The sequence below is a fragment of the Hippoglossus stenolepis genome, chromosome 5 (genome assembly GCF_022539355.2).
Source record: "Hippoglossus stenolepis isolate QCI-W04-F060 chromosome 5, HSTE1.2, whole genome shotgun sequence".
Lineage (NCBI taxonomy): Eukaryota > Metazoa > Chordata > Actinopteri > Pleuronectiformes > Pleuronectidae > Hippoglossus > Hippoglossus stenolepis.
In genome coordinates this window covers 18,257,312-18,275,631 of record NC_061487.1, presented here as the reverse complement: position 1 = coordinate 18,275,631, position 18,320 = coordinate 18,257,312, and the positions used below count along the sequence as shown (strand labels likewise).

Below are 18,320 nucleotides of genomic sequence, written 5' to 3'. Positions count from 1 at the left end.
CTCCAGCACTGAATCACTGCAGCCTGTCACATGCAACACTGCTATTACTGATGGAGCTCTATTAAGGCATCGCAGCGTAACGGAACCAAACCTGTGTTTACAGGGCTAATCTCTGGTTGATCAACAAACTAAATCAAGCTGGAATACAGTACATTTTTCCACTCTCACCGTTTCCTTGGCCATGCTGAACAGGAGGCCTTATTATAGGTCAGTGGCTGACTGGAGGCTGAGGAACAAACCAAAGCGCCCTGGCAGGGCTCACGTTGGTCCCCTCAGAGCTGCTCAGGCCCACTGGAGACCGGTGCTGGAGGCTGAGATAGAGAAAGTGGCTTCTGTGCATCAACCGTGACCGACCTCTCTGGCTTCACATGCCTGCGTGTGAGGCGGGCAGCAGCGCCAAGCAAAAGAGCGACCCAAAGAGAATGTTGTGTACTTTGGGGCGTTTTTATAAACACAGGAGAATATAGTGCCGGTTCAGGAGCAGCTAATAGTATATTTATGTAAAACTGACAAAGATTACACAACTACCCCTCCTGTAATATTCGTAGATGGTATATAGGATGAATGGTCAGCACAGGGGTGCAATAGCTTCCACTGTTGCCTAACAACAAGAAGGTTCTGGGTTCGAACAAGCCGTTGTAAAGTTTGCATGTGCTTGCTTAACAATATATTTATATAAATTAAATGAATGTGGCTTTGCTGCTTGTAAAAAGTGCCATAATGTATAGGGGTAACAGGTCTGGTCCGATATGGAGCTTTACTGGTGCGGTCGGATGTTGGTTTGCAAAACTGGACCCGTGCAGAATCCAGCTCTCTACGCCAGTCGGATGTCAGCATGCAGATTAAGTTAATTGGTTACACTAATGTGACTGATTGTTTGTCTCTATATATCAACCTGCAGAAGCTGTACCCAGCCTCTTTTCCGATGTCAGCAGGGATCGGCTCCAGTCCCCCCGCGGCCCTTAAAGAATAAGCAGTATAGCTAATGGACGGAAAACTAATGGATACACCAGAGGCCCTAAACACATTGAAAGCACAAAAGTGGTGCTGACATATGGCTTAGTGGAGCAACCTCAAAGCATCAGATTAAGAAATCCTCTTGATACCAGTGACCGTTTATAGACGTTCTAAAAACACATTCCTAAGCAAAAACTTTATGAGGGGCATTATTCTTCATGAAAAAAGAAAAATCACTCGGACTGTAATTAAAATTGTATCTGCAGTCACTGCTGTACCTTTATCAAACGGGTCTTCATCCATCTCTATCTCTCTGACTTACTGGGATCTGGCTGATAAGGCCGGAAATGAGCACATCATATGGATCCTCCTCATGGTTTACCTAAACAATATATGCAAGCTGGCGTAATCCTGTCCTCCCTCACATGAATCATACTTTCCCTCTCCTTCCTATTTTTACAGCTGCCGCACAACTAGATCTGCTCGAACGCTTTATTCCTCGGTGACTGAAAAAGACAAGAAGCCCAGAGTGTTCAAGCCTCAGGTTCTCACAGTCACTCTGCATAAACAACCACCAATGATCCCCCTTTGACCTTCAAACGCACGCAAGCATTCATGCCACAAATGTGTTTGTGTGTGTGTGTGTGTGTGTGTGTGTGTGAACTTAAAACTCCATGCACATGAATTAAAAAGAAATCTTATCTGAGAATGAATAATGATTTGCAGCCTCTGTTTTTCTACTTTGCTTTAGCCAACTGCCTTCAAACTGCAGGGCATGAAACTACAACAACGCGTTGCCAAATCAGACTGTCACAAAACAACACTTGGAAAACATTGAACAAACACTTAGCTATTGTGCTGACAATAAACAGCATTAGATTCAGGGACAGGATACAATATATGAGTCACTGAGGAGTTCTACAGCACACGTTGCCAGCTTTCTGTGCTTTCATACGCACATCAGTCACACGAAAACCTTTTTCACAATCCAAAGTAAGGACAGAACACTGTAATTTATGTGACAACTTCCGTAGGCATGAAAAGTGCTCGTGCTGCACCCAGGAGCAGCTTTGATGAATAAACCATTTGGCCCAGTTGTTTGGATCGGAAACCCTGTCATAGTCCATTAAAAGGCTGCAACAGAGGGACATGCTGGGTTCTGTAACCCCGAGCCTTTGACCCCTCAGCTCAGCATTGTGGTCCGAATGCTGCCGTTATGCAGCTCCACTAGAAAAACTGCAAGTGTGGACTGTGGTCGACCTTTTGCGCTTTTGCCCTCACCTCAATTTGTCATGCCAACATCGCATGGCCAGCCATTTGTGTTGGCACGGCCCAAATCTCTGGGGCAACAGGAAAGGCATTAATCTAAGGCTAGTGGGTCTTAAGGGACCATGCCAGGACCATTGGTCACTAACACACACTCTGATCTCAGTCAAAAGATTCAGGTGGAAATAGGAGGCACAATTTAAGGAATATTTGAACCGGTGGAGATGCAAAATAAATAAGAGTTGTTTGCATGTGAAATGTAATTAATTTACATGTCTTTGATAGCATTTCTCTTTTCTGTTTCCACTCACTGGACTACATCTGATGTATTTTACATGTGCATTGGAAAAAGCCTGTGTTAGCATGCAAGAATGCAACATCCCAGACGTACCATAACTGAAGGGCTGTCATAGCATGTCCTCCTCATGTGCTATGATATAAAATTAAAGACTAAGAATTACGTCAACTTTCTGTTTTCACAAAAAATACATATTTGAAGTTCATGCACTGAAAACTATGTGGAGGAGTGTATGTGTGCAACAGTTCCAGGAAAAGAATTACAAATGGACATCTCATGGGTGTTTATCTGCAGAAGTAGACGCTCTGCCTTATCCACCTTGCATATCAAGCATGCAGACTGAGGAGCAGCGGGCGATTAAAATGATATATAACCTCATAAAGTTTTAGAGGATTTAAAATGTTCAACGACCAACGGACCAACCTCAGAGAGTGAAACCCAAAATCTCGGTTTTGCTGTTTTGAAGGGTCAGTGAAAGCTTAGCGGAGAGATTTAACCAAGGACGTGCTCTTATCTCGCACTGGAATACCTTCCTTTCTATGGCGAGGTCGGCAACCACCATTTCTTCAAACCAGCAGCAACAGCCAGCAGAGAAAATTTGTGGACAACAAAGTGTGTAATCATGAGAACGGACGTCAAACAGTCCACAAATCACCAGCTCTTGTGCACCTGGCTTCACTCTGGGAGGACTTTGTGAATGGTGTCTGGATGGTCAGGGGCTCCGGTCGTTCCATTTCAACTCTCAGGCCTCTGCTCCTGCTGCTTGAATAGTCTCAGTGATGCAATCTCTCCACAGAGGCCCAGCTGATGTTCCATTGTTAAAAACAGAAAAAGCGGCCCCTGCCTCGAGTGGGGAAAATGACATCACAGTAGTAAAAAGGCATCTCTGATAAGGAAAGTGACTTCAGTCTGCACGTTTGTGCTCTGAACTTTAAGTCCTTTATCAGTTATGCTGGATAATTGCAGCCGCTGTGATTGTGCACTTGGCAACCGACGCTCTGCTCTTTCTGTCGCCTGAGTGAATATCAGAACAATATGTAATTCCTGGCTATCACAGTGTGAGTGTGTGTAAAAAAAAAAAGAAATAGGCTGTTGTGAGGATGATGTCCTCACTAGCCCCTGTTGGAGTTGAAACCAAACCAGCTGAGAGTCAGGTCTTTACCGCAGCTCAGGTCAGAGGGAGCATGATGCTACCTCCCCATGTGATGAGCACAGTGAACCCACCCGGAAGAAACCCTGACACATTTCTTCTTCAGGGAAGACAAAGCCATGGGTGTGTGCAGTCCGGAGACGTCTCCTAGCCCTGGGCAGATGGGTGTGAATCAGGCCAAAGATTGTTTAAGTTTCCGAGGGAGGATCTGAACGTCCCCGACACAGCGTCTGGTATTTTTAGAACCCGTTCCCCTCTTTGTTAAACGTTTCTCATAAGTCTTTGGCGCAATTCATAAAATCCCAGTCCCCACTAAACACAAGCTAGCACTGTCCTGTTCCATTCACTTTGCTGGAAGTCAGGGGAAAAAGGAGAACGTAACAGTAACAGAGGTGAGGATGACACATCGGGCTGTGCGGCTGGTCTGGCTGGTACAGTAGCAAGCTGTGAGTCAGACGTCCAGACTGGAGAGCAGCGAAGCATCTGAAGAATGGGTGACTATGTGCTGTGTGTGATTCACTGCTTGTGTGGTGAACCTCTCAGAGAAGGGCCATGCCATCGGGCCCTTTAAAAGCTCATCTGTTATTCCACATTTCCAAGCACTAGGTGCTTTTATTGCTTCACCAAGACTCACAAAAGCCTTGGGGCCAGATAGGTGTGTAATGGCAGTGGATTGAGTGCGGCTGGGTGACAGGCGTGGTGAGAGGGAGCAGCTGACAACATAGGAGTCGGACCCACTCAGCAGTCTCTGAAGATTCATGAAGTCTCACTCCCTAGGAGACTCATCTGCCCCACATCTTTCCCAGGACTTTGCCTTTTTTGCTCTTACTCCTGCCACTGGCCTCCCACTCATGCTCCATTTTCCATCTTAATCCCTCCCTGTTTGCTTGTCCCTTTGCTCTCCTCTTTTTGTTTGGTGCTCTCGAACACTTTGACTCGCCCTCTCTCTCTCGCTCTCTCTCTTCGGAGACAGACTCTTTAACAAGCCTGCCCCAGTGGGCAGTATACAGAGAGGGGAGGTTATTTTTAGATTGCACACAGATTAAAAAGTGGAACGTTTTTCTTCATCCTTGTAAAGAGTCCTCATCCCTCTCTTTCAGTCTGTAATGGAGTTCAGCATCTCTGTGGGGGATCTCATGTTACCTCCCCCCCTCCCCCCCACACATACTCTTCTCTTCCTCTCTGCCAGACTCATCTAACTCTCCCCCACCACCACCACCACCACCACCAACACAGTCATCCTCTCCAAACACTGACATCATTTGACAGAACGAACTCCTTCCTCTGCCTGTGGGGGCTGTTCTGTCCTGTCTCTACAGCATGAAATGGGTGAGTCTCAACTCCTGACACAAATCAAGGAACGGGAGAGAAAAAACAAGCTGTCAGAAAACACACATCTGCTACAGAAAAAAAACAAGCCAGATACATCATTACATCCTCGGTGCAGTTCTCCTCACATGACCTTTTCCACTGCAGCACCACCGCATAAGACTGGATGCTGCTTTTACACACTGTTAAAAGAATAAATCTCACCACTGCATTAAGTATAATTAGGTCAGTGCATTATCCGGGATCTGAGAGGTGATTGGTGGGCTTACTTCAGCGTTTTCCTGTCTTGGACTAAAACCAAAATCTGACTTTTCCCTTCTGTCTCTGCAAACACAGACACACACACGCACTTCCTCCACCATGTGGATCACCTCATCTCTGGCCTGAACTCGGGAAGTGAGAGGGGGCGAAATGGCCCTCTGGGTTTTGCTATTCCAACTCTCACTGACCCTCACCAGGGTCTAAAGTCGGATGCGGCTCCTGTTACTGCTTCTTGAGCCTTATCCAGTTTTTGCATTGTAGTTTTCCTTCACCGTTAATTTTGAAGGAGTGACCTCTTAAGGAGTGGATGATATTGCGTAGTAGTCGGTCTTTGCGGGGACCAAGCAGGAAATCTTCCATTAAAACTCACTCAAGGTCCATCATGACTTCAGGTATTGGATAATAAACAATATAGGGCAGTTCTGGTGAAGGTTTTATAATCTCCTCCATCCCAGCCTGACCACTGAACGCTGGGAACTCAGGTAGAAACGAGAAAGACGAGCGCTTATCTCCACCAGGGCCGAACAAAAAATCTGGATTTTTATTTGGATCTGCACCAAATTGCGCACACTCATAAATATCAGTCCACTGAACAAGCCAGATTTTGTTCATCAAAACCCATGAATAATTCAAAAATAATAAATAACTCTTTGAAAATGGAAGGGAACTATCTCGCAATGTGTAAAGAACGTGGGAAACTCCTATATCTCCCTGTATTTTCAGATCTGCACCAAAACATAATGAGTTCCTCCCTGTGTCATGGCCCATCCCTCAACTAAATTTCACGGGAAAAACAGTTGAGTGTTATTTGTTTAATCCTCTTAATAATCAAAAAAAAACGCAGAAGAAAACCATCTTGGCGGAGGTAACAAGCAGTCAAGATAAAGCGTTGACATGTTTAACTTCTGATTGATGGTTGTGTATGAAGTTGTCTGCTTTAACATGAAGCCAGAACAAAGAGCAACGGGAGAGAGCTGTAGTGTAAAAACGAAGAGGGAAAGTGATAAAGAAAAACCAAGGGAGGAAAATGAATCACAGAGTCACAGAACATCAAACCCCTTCACATCGCTCCGTCTCAAACATACTTTATAGATGCTGTGGGAGCTGCAGTCACACAACAAGGAACACATCTGTCTAATTGTCTATAGCATGTAAAAATATCCATACGTTACTTCATCTAAAACACATGGTACGTCTGAGAATAGCTGCTCCCCAACAGAGACAGATGTATACAGCTCTTTTATCAACACACTGCCAACCCCCCCTGCTCTTTCTTATCCTTCATCTCACTTGACAGGAAAAATCGTGGAAAACAAAATGTCAGCAATAATGGTGAATTTCTACCATGAAACAGAATAGCTGATGTCCAGCGTGTTATTTCATGAGCAGAATGCACACTGGGAATATGAAGAACCCTATGGTGGCTCTGGCTCAGACCCAGCCTTAGTAGTTTCAAGGGAAACTTGATAGTAATACCCCTGGTCTGCCCACTCTCTGTCTCCCTCGTAGCTCTGCTCTGAGTCTGTCACTCCACTCGAGGGAGGTGCCTGGGACGCGGTGGCGGCCGAGCATCTCGCAGAGCCAAGACGATTTTGAAAGGGCTGGACCGAGGAGGCTTTCCCTGCTGCATCAGTAGCTTTCCCTGGAGCATTGGAGACTGAGGTGTGTGTTTATGTCTGGAGACAAGAGAGGCAAAGTGGCAGAGGTGGAAAGGAGACAGAAAAGGAGTTGTTCTGAATTAAGAGACTGGCGATAATAACGTCTGTGCTCTCTGCTGATAGTGAGAGAGTACGGGGGGGGGAATTCCCTACAGCCCCTCTTCCCAGTGTGCGCCTGCGTCTACAACACAACTAAGCTTCTTAGATGTGTTTAAGCTCCTCAGATAAAAACTAGCTGAGAGAAAGAAGTATTTGTTGGTCTGGGGGATGATCTGCCCATTAGGTTTTCTATTGTTGGGAGAAATCTGAAAGCCCAAGGTTTCCTTTTTCAGAGCTGCAGCAGGAAAAGCCTTTCTGCTCCAGTGCTACAGAGCATTTATGTTGTTAGCATTCCTGCTGAAAGCATCCTCATTTAGACCAGGGTCTCTGGGAATAATAGTATTCTGTCAGTGAGCCTGGTTACCACACACAATGACTGATAAAAGTAAAAAAACGTTAATGACTTGATCTGCTTGTTACATCAGTGACAATGCTCTCGAATGTAATGTCCTCTTAGAAAGAACTATTCATAACATGTACTATTCAGAAAGACAGTTCTTAAGACCTGAAACTTTTAGATGAACTGCTTAACCCAAACTATGGATTGTGTGAAACATGGTAATATGACGTAAATGTGCAGCTTTCTGTTTGAATTAAACTACAGGGAAGAGAAAGAAAACATATGCAACATATCCAGATGTACTTTATATGGTTGCACAACTATGACATGATGACACTTTTGGAAGATTCTGAGCCATATGCAGCTCTCCAGAGTCAACATCCTTATGATAATGCTGTTGGCACAAGATGATTTAATACTGTGCTAACATGTAGCAGGACAGACGTCCCAGGGCAACATAAACACCACACAGCCCAAAGCAGCAATAACCCACCGCACCTCAAACCGATGAGGCCATTGTTAGCCCACTGCGAGCGGATCACTCCCATGATCTGTGAATACACACGCCTATCTGTTGTATTTACTTGTAATATCACTGCGGCTCACAGGGAGAAGCTCTGTTAGCTTAGTCCAGCTGCATAAGCCCACTCACTTGATCCGGCTAAAGAGAGTCAGGCCTCGAAATAAAAGTCAGATTTCCAGCAACCTACAAGTATGCAATGCTGAACACTAGTTGGCTTTTATTGTATCAAAAAGTTAATTTGATATCCTGGCCTCAAGAAGAACCCAGAGGGATAATAAAGATGAAAAACACTCTTATCTCCAGGATCAGTGTTCATTTTCGGCCTCAGTAGCTGTCTGGGCGCTGATAGCATCTCGCAGACTGTCAATCTTGCGTCTGACGGCAAATGGAGGGTGGAAGAGATTGGCAGATGAAGCCACGCTCTCCGAGCTCCCCGCTGCTTGAACCTCTCCCATCTGCATCAGTATAGTCGCACATGGTTCACATAACAATTCTTACTTCTCATTGGCAGTTTAGGGCTACATTCAAACACGGTAATGAGATACACACTACTGTGCCGAGGTTAGAATCCAGAGGGGTGGGCACCAACCTCCTACAGCAGAGATATGACAGATAGCCGTGAGAAACCGCACGGGGCCATTTAAACAGAACCATATGTAGGCATGCGCGCGCACACACACACACACACACACACACACACACACACACACACACACACACACACACACACACACACACACACACACACACACACACACACAGAGAGAGAGAGAGAGAGAGAGAGAGAGAGAGAGAGAGAGAGAGAGAGAGAGAGAGAGAAACTCAGCTGTGATGGAGATGACCACTCACAAATCAAATGGGTTCAGGTATGAGATGCTACATGAAACAGGGTTTCTACCACTGCGACAGGAAGCCAAACGTCTCCTCCAGGGCTGGTTTTATGTTCAAATGAGACTTTTTCCCCTGGATAGATTTCCTGCTTTTGCAATCAGTGACAAGTTTTGTGACTTGTGACTTGGCAAATGTGATTGTCCATTGACAAGCAGTGGTAAATTTACATGAATGACCTGATTCCCTTCCTGATCCCTTTAGATTTACAGCCCCTTTCTATTTATAAAAGCAAAAGAAGCATCTGGGATAGAAACAACCAAACTGCAGATGCAAGCAAATGAAAGGTACATTTTGTCTGTGACACTCCCCTCAAATGGCAATGTTTAACTTTAATTTAACCTGAACTTTATCATTACTCCACCTCCTCACTTTACCCATCTGCACCTCCCAGGTCTACAGCCCAGCCACCTGTTTTAGCCCTATAAAACATGAGTCTATTACCATTGAAAAGTGAGTGTTTAGCGCTCAAGGACTTTGTGTGAACAAACCGCATTTTTTTACTCAATGTATATATTCACACCTGCAGCACTTTCTATGTTTCCTGCATGAATATATCTCAACCCATTGACTCCCATGGACCAAAGTGAGGGGGAATGTCGACAGTCAGATACAGGCTGTGTTAGATCAAGATAGAAGAGCCCTGCTTCTGGCGCACACTGAAGAATTATGGAGCAATCACTCTTTTATTTTGCCAACGATAAATAAATCCAATCCAGTTTGGCCGAACTTATTTCCAGAATTGAAAATTAATTGAGTTTGGATTCCTATGCAGTATTAACCTACATGTCAATCAAGTATGTGAGTGAGCGAGCATGTTTGCCATGTCTTAGGTTTTAGTGTGTGGGTGGCGGCTGATGATCCTTGAAGTTGAGCGAGTTCACACACACACACACACACACACACACACACACACACACACACACACACACACACACACACACACACACACACACACACACACACACAGCCACCCACGCACACTCACTCACACAGAATAGTTGTCTAAATACCCCCATGTGGACACCTATTGACAATGCATTTCCTAGCCCCTTGTCCTTACCTTAACCAACACAACTAAATGTCAAAACTTAACCCTTGCTCTAACTGAAACCTAAACCGAGTTGTAACCTGAATCCTAAAACCAAATCTTAACCCTCAAAAAGCAGTTTCTGCCAATAGGAACCCTACGTTTCTGGACCCACAGTGAGTGAGTCCCTGTTGGTCAGTGTGGTTTCAGGTTTAAGTTCCCTGTGGGACGTAAAAACAAGCGTGCGCGCACACACCCACCCACCCACACACACACACACACACACACACACACACACACACACACACACACACACACACACACACACACACACACACACACACACACACACACACACACACACACACACACACCCTCCCCCTTCCCTAAAAACAGACTGTCAATGTTTGGCTGTGCCAGCTGTGTGAGCTTGAGGCTGGGTGTGGGGTGTATACAATTGTCTGACAGACTGCATGGTGTGTATACACAAGTCATAAACAGAATCTGAAGCGGAAGCGCTGATCACCTAGATGTGCTTGACCTTATAACCCCAGGGTTGAACTGTTATGCTTTCCCTATGTGTAATATTTGGCCAATAAGGCTGGAGGACACACTGGGCGCTGCACTGGACCGCAGCCAGTTGGTGAATGTGTGTGTGAGAAAGGACACACGTGCTAGGGAATTTTCCTGATATCATCTTAATTGTTTATGTCCTTGTATGGAAGTAAATATAAATGATCCAAAAGTATATTTGCGTGTCTGTGCATGCAAGTGTGTAAACATGTCTGCGTCCAAGTCTTTGAAGCTGACCACAGTGGCACTGCACTGTAGTGAACTTTACACGGAGAAAGAGAGAGAGACCCACACAGACTCGCATTTTTGTGTCAAAAACATCTGCATTTATATATAACTACTCTCGAAATACAACCACAGAATTATATGTGTGCTGTAAAAGTGTGGAAAACTCAGTCGGCTTTGCCAACTTGTTGGGAGCTGCTTGAATATCCTACGCACGACAGCTATGGCCGAACACCTGAGAGAACAAATGAACAGCTCACCTGGAAGGTCACCATACCACACAGGTGAGACAAGCACTGCTTTTAAAAACTGTCAGAAGCCTGTTTTCATAGGATGACAGTTTCACCGTCTTACCTGAGGGATCTACGCCTCTAAAACACTCGTGAATGAGTGTCTTAAGGCTACAGTGCTTTTGAAAACAAAGTGTTTGAGATGCTAATCATCGTCAGGATGTGGACTGTTTGCACTGTCGTGTGGGTCACTGTGAGGCCATATGGATACAGCGACTGTCTGATGACTGTATTATCCTACTTTCCCTTTCTCTGTGCCTGTGCGGGTGTGTGACTGAATGGAAATACACCAATTGTCTACTATAGCACTTCATGTCATTCCAGCTTTCAACCCCTCAAAGGTCAAGAAGCCACTGTGAACTCCTTGAGCAAACACTGCGGAATAATGGCGGGGAACGGCGAGGGGTGAAGATCTGGCAAACATGCCCGTTTGAACCGGAAATATTCAGCGCGATTATAGCTTATAGCTGTTTGAACCGGGGACACTAGAGAGGACCTGGCAAATATATGTGTGTTTGAGGGCCAAACAGTGATGAAGGCAGAGCCCTCATGGGGAATCTGACAGTAGAGCCCGATAGTCAGCTGCTGCTGCTGCGGACTCTCCAGTGTGCTGCATGTTTAAATAGGAAGACACAATAAGCTCAGTCATCGAGGAAAAGATCCACTCATAGCTTTTATGATGACAAGGTGCCAGTTTCAAGTCTCTGGAAAGAAAAGATTATTTCGTAACTACAGTGATGGAGAATACCCAATATACACACATATCCCACACACTGAGAGACACGGAGAAATAATTTCATTATCCCATTCCTCAATGGCGCGAGGTGCCAGGTTCACCGACTGACAGTGCTAATTAGGGAGGGAAGTTAAGGCAGCATGTGACTCCTCTGACCCATAAAAAGCCTGTCTTATTTGTTGGTTTATTTGAGGGCATCGTCTTTTCATTTCATCCGACTACAGTATCACGTTTCACTCAATTATACCGTAAGCAGCCATAGTGAAAAGCCTCAAATAAACCCGGTATTGTTTCTTCACATGACTGACAGATTACTCCAAATGATAGTGAAACTGAGATAACCCAGCAGACGATGTGAGAATTATGATAAAAGAAAAAAACCCCAAAAAATCCATCTTTCGGGCTTCTGTGCGAAGTGGAGCCTCCTCTCTGAACCTGAAAATGACATATCTGTCAACACGTCAAATGAATGTGGTCATCTGTCCATGACACAGATTGCTGTGCCATGGATGACAGTCATCAGGAGTCCCGGGCAGACGCTTTGAAGTGCGACCGCAGCACACTCCTTTTCCAACCAGTTCTCATGGCTTTCCCTTTAAATAGAGCATGACATCAGACCCTGTGCAGGTCTAGCGGCCCGGGCCCAAAACAAATGTGTCTAAACAATGCCACATCTGGAGCAAAGTGCAGGAGCGAGTGGGGAAGAGCAGGAATGTAGCAGAGAAGGGGTTGAAAAAGGGAAAGTAGTCCTAAAGCTGTTTAGCTCTAGGACCCTCGCCAAGGTGTCTGGGGATGTGCCTGGGCTTAAGTTTACTGGTGGTTCCCCCTGCTGCCCTCCCCCCAAAGACTTGAGGTCACCACTGCAGATCAAAGCATCAGGCACAATGAAAGGAGTTGAAGCTCCACAGTTGTGGCCTGCGAGCTGCTCATAACACTATTGCGTTTCTCTTTGTGTAATAAAATGATGTCTTGTATATTGTAAACTCAGCACACTGGAAAATTCACTCAGTTTAGACTAATAACAAAAAAAAAAGATCTAAAAATCTGTATGGTGGCATTCCAACGTTGATGCTGTGTAATCTTTGCTTCAAAAGAATTTCAGAGAGAATCGTATTTTCTTTTTTTTGGCTCGTTCCTCTGACATTTCTCTGCAGATAAGGGGGTGGCGGGGGTTCTTCAGAAAGTCTTCTCAGGCAGCCTGTTCTTGTTGTCACTGTCAGAAGCAATCAGAGCTGCTCGGTCTGCGTTCACGCAGCAGAGGGAACAGAGGAGCAAAGGCAAATATTCAGGCCAATTTTCTGCCTGTTGCATAAAGTATCGAATAAACACATGATACCTGATCCGGCCGTTTACAATTTGTCAGTAGACACATTGTATTCCGCTCGCTATCTGATGGAGATACTAGGACTTGGAATCAGGATCACGTTAAATGTACACAACAATACACAATCGGTGCACACGATAACGAACACATGGGTCTGTGAGCCTGTGGATTTGTGTGGGAGCTCCGGGAGCCTTTAGAGAGTGAAGGTGTGACCTGACACACAGAGACGTACAGTGGGATGGAAAATATGCAGAATTTAAAAATGACGACACAGATAGAGAGGAAAAGAGAAAAAGGAAGGCGGTGGGGAAAAGAGCTAAAATGATGGAACCTGAGGGACGCTCCTCTCCCACAGGTCGTGTATTTTACAACTTCATGACTCTGAATCTGCTCAGTTATGCAAGTCTCGGTAATCAAATCCCACTCACAGGCCTGATTCTAGATGTGGGTAAACTATAGGTGGTGAAAAGCATTGGCTGGAGACGGCATCAGAGAGGCAGCAGGAAGATGCAACAGATGATTTAAAAACCTTTTCATAATGTGTGGTTGCACTCTCACAGTTTAACTGGTTAGCTCTGGTAGCTGCAGAGATAGTATGGCTGGAGGGGTAGAGGTGGTACGGCTGAGCTGAGAAAGCAATGGCAACATAGTGACTCATGGTGAGTTCAAGCAGTTCAATTCTAAGAGCTTCCTGATGTTACACAACAAACTTTTATCTGCACGATGGATTGTGCACACAAAACTGAATTAAACGAAGTGTGTTGCAGAAAAAATGCAGTTTGCATTGAGGGATTACAGTGGATGCACATTTCTTACTGTCTGTGCATAGACTGCAATGAAAGCCGAGTGAGAATGCAGTGAATCAGGCTGCTCTACATTCAACATCTCCACTTAAAAATATAAAAAACATGTTATCTGCCTTTAGAGCAAAATTACTACTGTAACTCTATAGAGACATTCTACAGCATAGCATTAAAGGCTAATGTGACAGAAAGCTCTAGTTAAACTATGAACGTCCTCAGATCTACTAAAAAATATTTTCCCAATTCATTTTATTTTCCTGAACCAACTTGGCTATAGCTCATTAAAGTTTGAGGCATATTTTATCATCCAAAACAGTGGAATGGAAGCACCAACAAAATTCAAAACATATGAACATGGTTTTGATTGGGACAGGAATCATCATCCAGAGAGGGAAAGTGTTTAAAGAATCTATATTTATTAATCATGAATTAACATATTAATCATGAAGGCAATACTCAAACTATGCATTTAATATAGTTGAAAATGATATGGGCATAGAAATAAGGATTTGGCTTCGTAGTTTGTTTATTGTGAGTAAAAGGTTGGAGGTTTTAAAACTTTTAATGGCCGCGAGCAAATCTTGGGAGTCTGTCAAATGAAATGATCTCATTATTTATGATGCATTCAAAACTCATGTGCTTCAGGTAGGATTGTATAAACGCTTTTCCTCCTGCTGATGTTGTATTTGTGTTTCACATTAAAGCCGCAACGGTGTCAAACTCTTCACGCTGACATTCCCAGGGGCCACATCACATCTCCTTTTGCATTTCAGACTGAAAGAGTAGTACGTGTTTCTCAGGGGAATAGCTAAAGTATGGTGATGTTAACTTTGGTTGCAAAGCATTATGGGTGTTGTCAGTTAAAATTTAGGGAAAGCAGTGTGCTACGTGCCTGCAGAGCTGAAATGAAAACCAACCTTAAATCTGTTATTCTGACCTTTATACCCTTTGTACACTCACGTCAGTGTGTGTACGCAGGTTTGTAAATGCGAGTAAAAATGTGATTTAACTTTAACGCCACGAGACAAGTTTGCTTTTCTCTTTTTTTATGTAAGAAAGCAGTATGAAGGCCAGTGTCTATGTTACAGCAGTTTTTTTATACTGTTCCTCTCCAGTCTCTTCAGACTCAAAGCCGACTGAATGATTACTGAGCGCTGCTGGAATCGTCACAGCTGGAAATTGTGGCTGAGATGGCAAAGAGTTGCAGAAGTTACTGACAGAGGCGACACACATCATCATCATCGAAATTAGCGAGTCCACTCAGATGTCAATATACCTCAATGCTGATCGGAGCTGGAACCGATAATAGTCATTTGATGCTGGAATAAATACAGATTGTACCTTTTCCCACTGAGGAAAAAAATCCAGATGTTAGTGGGTGTCACTGGGTTTTGCTGTCCCGTGCATTTGGAACTTTAGCCAATAAACGAGATCCAAAACTTGGTGTCAATATCTGGAAGGTGTATTATGATTCAATAATCTTCAGTAAAGATGGCAAATGTGCATTAATCATAAAACTAATGGGTTTGCACCTCTCCTCGGAGTCTTAAATCACACTTCCTGTGGTCATCGTTCTTTTCATACTTCAGTCTCTGCACATTCTGGGAGCTTAAAGTCACTTCGCCCCAAATGTATTTTCATCACACGATCCCTGCGGATTTCTCCTGAGAAGAATTATTTTCACTCAGACTGTTAGCAAGTGATGGTATTTTCATATTTCTCCCTTTCTGTAATTGTGCACGCGTGGTGACGGCGGTGGTGGTGGTGGAAAAGGGAGGAGGTGTGTGCAATGGAGCTGTCAGGGAGTCTAGAGCAACATTAACGGGCGGCGTGAGAGGCAGGAGGTGGTTGCAGGGTCAGAGGTCACGTCTCCTGACAAACAAATGAGCAAACCATTAAGGAAGTCAACAAAAGATGCTTTCCTCTGTAGAACTGCGGAGCCATGGAAACAGCAGCTGCTGGCAAACACATGTGTGACAAATGTGCCCTCTGAACCAATGACAGGGTCTCAATCTTCACCATATGGAGTTGCCACACAAACACGTCACACAAATACAGAGAAAGACACGGGGGGAGAAAGTTTGCATGGGGTGAGGCGGGACAGATGATGGGGGGAGGCAGCAGTCACAATAAATAATAGATAAATAGATAATGAGACGTGGGATATTGATAGGATATGACAAGTATTGTTCACATGGGAAAGTCCACAACACATAGGAAAGTTCCCTGAAGACTTGCTGGTGGTCTGGTTACAATACAAACGCTCTCACAGCCGAGCAGACTTCTCCACTGGGGTTAAATGTTATGATGAATCCCTGCTGGGAAAATCATGGGAGAGATGCTGCTGTTATAGCTAGACTGCAAACAAGCAGGTTTTTACTGTGGGCGCTATTGTTGCACGTCGGGGCTTAATGACCAGCAAACTTTCTAATGATGGCCTCCTTCTGCCATTAGATCCCACTAAAATCCCCTTTATACACACTGTCCTGAATGACAGAGCAGATGAGGCCAAATATCTTGACACACAGCACTCCTTTATTCTTCCTCTGGGTTCCTGTAGGAGAGTTTTCATATATAATCCTCTGAGCCCCCTGATGATCCCTCTTCATTCACGTCCAAATCTACATTGCATTGTACCCACAATGCTTTCAATCATTCCTTTTGATTTTCCATACTTTTGTTTCAAAACTTTATTTTCCTCAGCTTATCTCATGTTATTTTTTCGGTATTTTCCTCTCTCTCTCTCTCCCCCTCTCCAGCTCTGGAAAGTACATTCACACAGTTCAACTGTGACACAAGGACCGTCTCCTTCATGGCAAACCATGCTTGTGTTTTTTCAATTAACTCAGGCTCCTGTACACTATTCATTTGGGAAACCATAATTCTCGTGGCCCGGCAGAAAACTAATGGAAAGTCGCTTAGGTTTTTTTTTCCGGGAGAGGTATTGGAAAGACCCGTTTCGCTACAAAGCGTGTCAGACTAGTGGGAATGGCGAGTAAAAGCGTGGGAGCAGCACAGTAAGAATACAGTGTGAGTGAGTGTTGACGGGAGGCAAAAGGCCTCAAGCAGGAGTATCAGGGTGCAGGAGCTCATGGGGTGAATGAGAGCAGGAAGGAGGTGAGGGAAGGTAGACAGATGGATGGATTTCCAAGGGGGATGTGGATGAAAGTGAGTGAGCTGCAGGCCGGATCTGAATTGCCCAGCGGGGAGGAGGACAGAGCCACTGAAATCACTTCAAAGCCTGGTGTCACTGGGCTGCAGATGAGCACAGACAGCCTCCTGTCCTTTTTATTTGCAGAGATAAACCCCAAGAGCCTGTTGCATCAATCTACCTTGAGCATCAAAAGGGCAAATAAACATCTCCACACATGCCCACACACAACACATCCACATATCCAGCTGCCATAATATTACCCTGTGCATTCAACAGCTTGTTTGATATTAGAGGGTGGTATCACTGTATGGCTCTATATCAGAAGAGAACTCGACCAAAGCAACTGCAAACGTCAACAGAGTGAAACTAAATCTAACCGAGAAAAAGCTTTTCTGAAAAACAAAATTATGACTCTATTACAAATGTTCCCATCCCTTTACTGGCGTCCCATCATCCTTTTTACATAACTGCTAAGCCTCCGTCTGACCCTCTTCCTCGACTGACCAGTAGGAGCCATTTATCACCATTAACATAAACCTTTCACTGAACGCTGACTCAGTCTGCGCTCACACATAAACAGTGTAGGAAACTTGCATAGACGCACTCATACAGTATACCCATGTGTGCATGCTCACACATGCACAAGCGCACACATACCTTACACTGCACGCACACAAAACGCGCGCGCGCACACACACGTGCACATTAAAAGTGGGCGGGACCTAACCCAGACAACCTCCTTTACACCCCCACCAACCCACCACCACAATAATCAACAGAGACAGACAGACAGTAAGAGAGCGAGACAGGCAGACGCAACACAGCAGCACAGTCTGAAGTCTTACCTCAGGAGTAATGCTGGGGAGCCGACACAAGGGAGAGCCTCATGACTGTGGCCGTCTCTCAGAGTCCTGGTCTCCTTGTATGTCTCAGCTGTGGGAGGCTGAGCAGCGACACACACCAAGCAGCACACTGCGGTGCAGCGCTCGGCACACTTTACAGGCAGGGCAAGCAGTGGAGCCACGCAGATCCTGGGCTCGTCCGCTCACACTCTGCCTTCTGAGGATGAAAAGAGAAGACTTCATTACCAGCTGCAAAACCACGCCTCCACCCCTCCAGTCTCCCTCCTCCCAAGCCCTCTCCCTTCCTCCCTCCCTCCTTCACTACCTCCCCGCTTCCCTTCCACACTCCCAGCCAGTAGCACGCTCCAGGGCCTGTCCCAGCCAAGAGAGGGGGGAGCAGTCTGCCAGAGAAAACCTCCCAAACCCACCGCCTGCCAGGGCTGTGCAGTGCACAGTGAGAAAGAGGGACAGAGAGACACGAGGAAGGAGATGGACAGTCAAGGAGGTGGCATATGGCATATGGTTTAAATCCACAAACTCTTCTTTGTCTTGAAGCTTTGTTAAGTTCACTACC

The 18,320-nt window shown here is 45.1% G+C and overlaps 1 protein-coding gene across 1 annotated transcript in view; it reads right to left on the bottom strand.

Moving 5' to 3' along the window:
* LOC124851115 (zinc finger protein 469) overlaps positions 1-17,973 on the bottom strand; it is a 42,593-nt gene extending 24,620 nt beyond the window's left edge. The window contains exon 1 of the mRNA XM_035157877.2: positions 17,750-17,973. The gene's annotated coding sequence lies outside the window, so the exon portion shown is untranslated. The remainder of the gene's footprint in view (positions 1-17,749) is intronic.
* Positions 17,974-18,320: the final 347 nt, after the last annotated feature.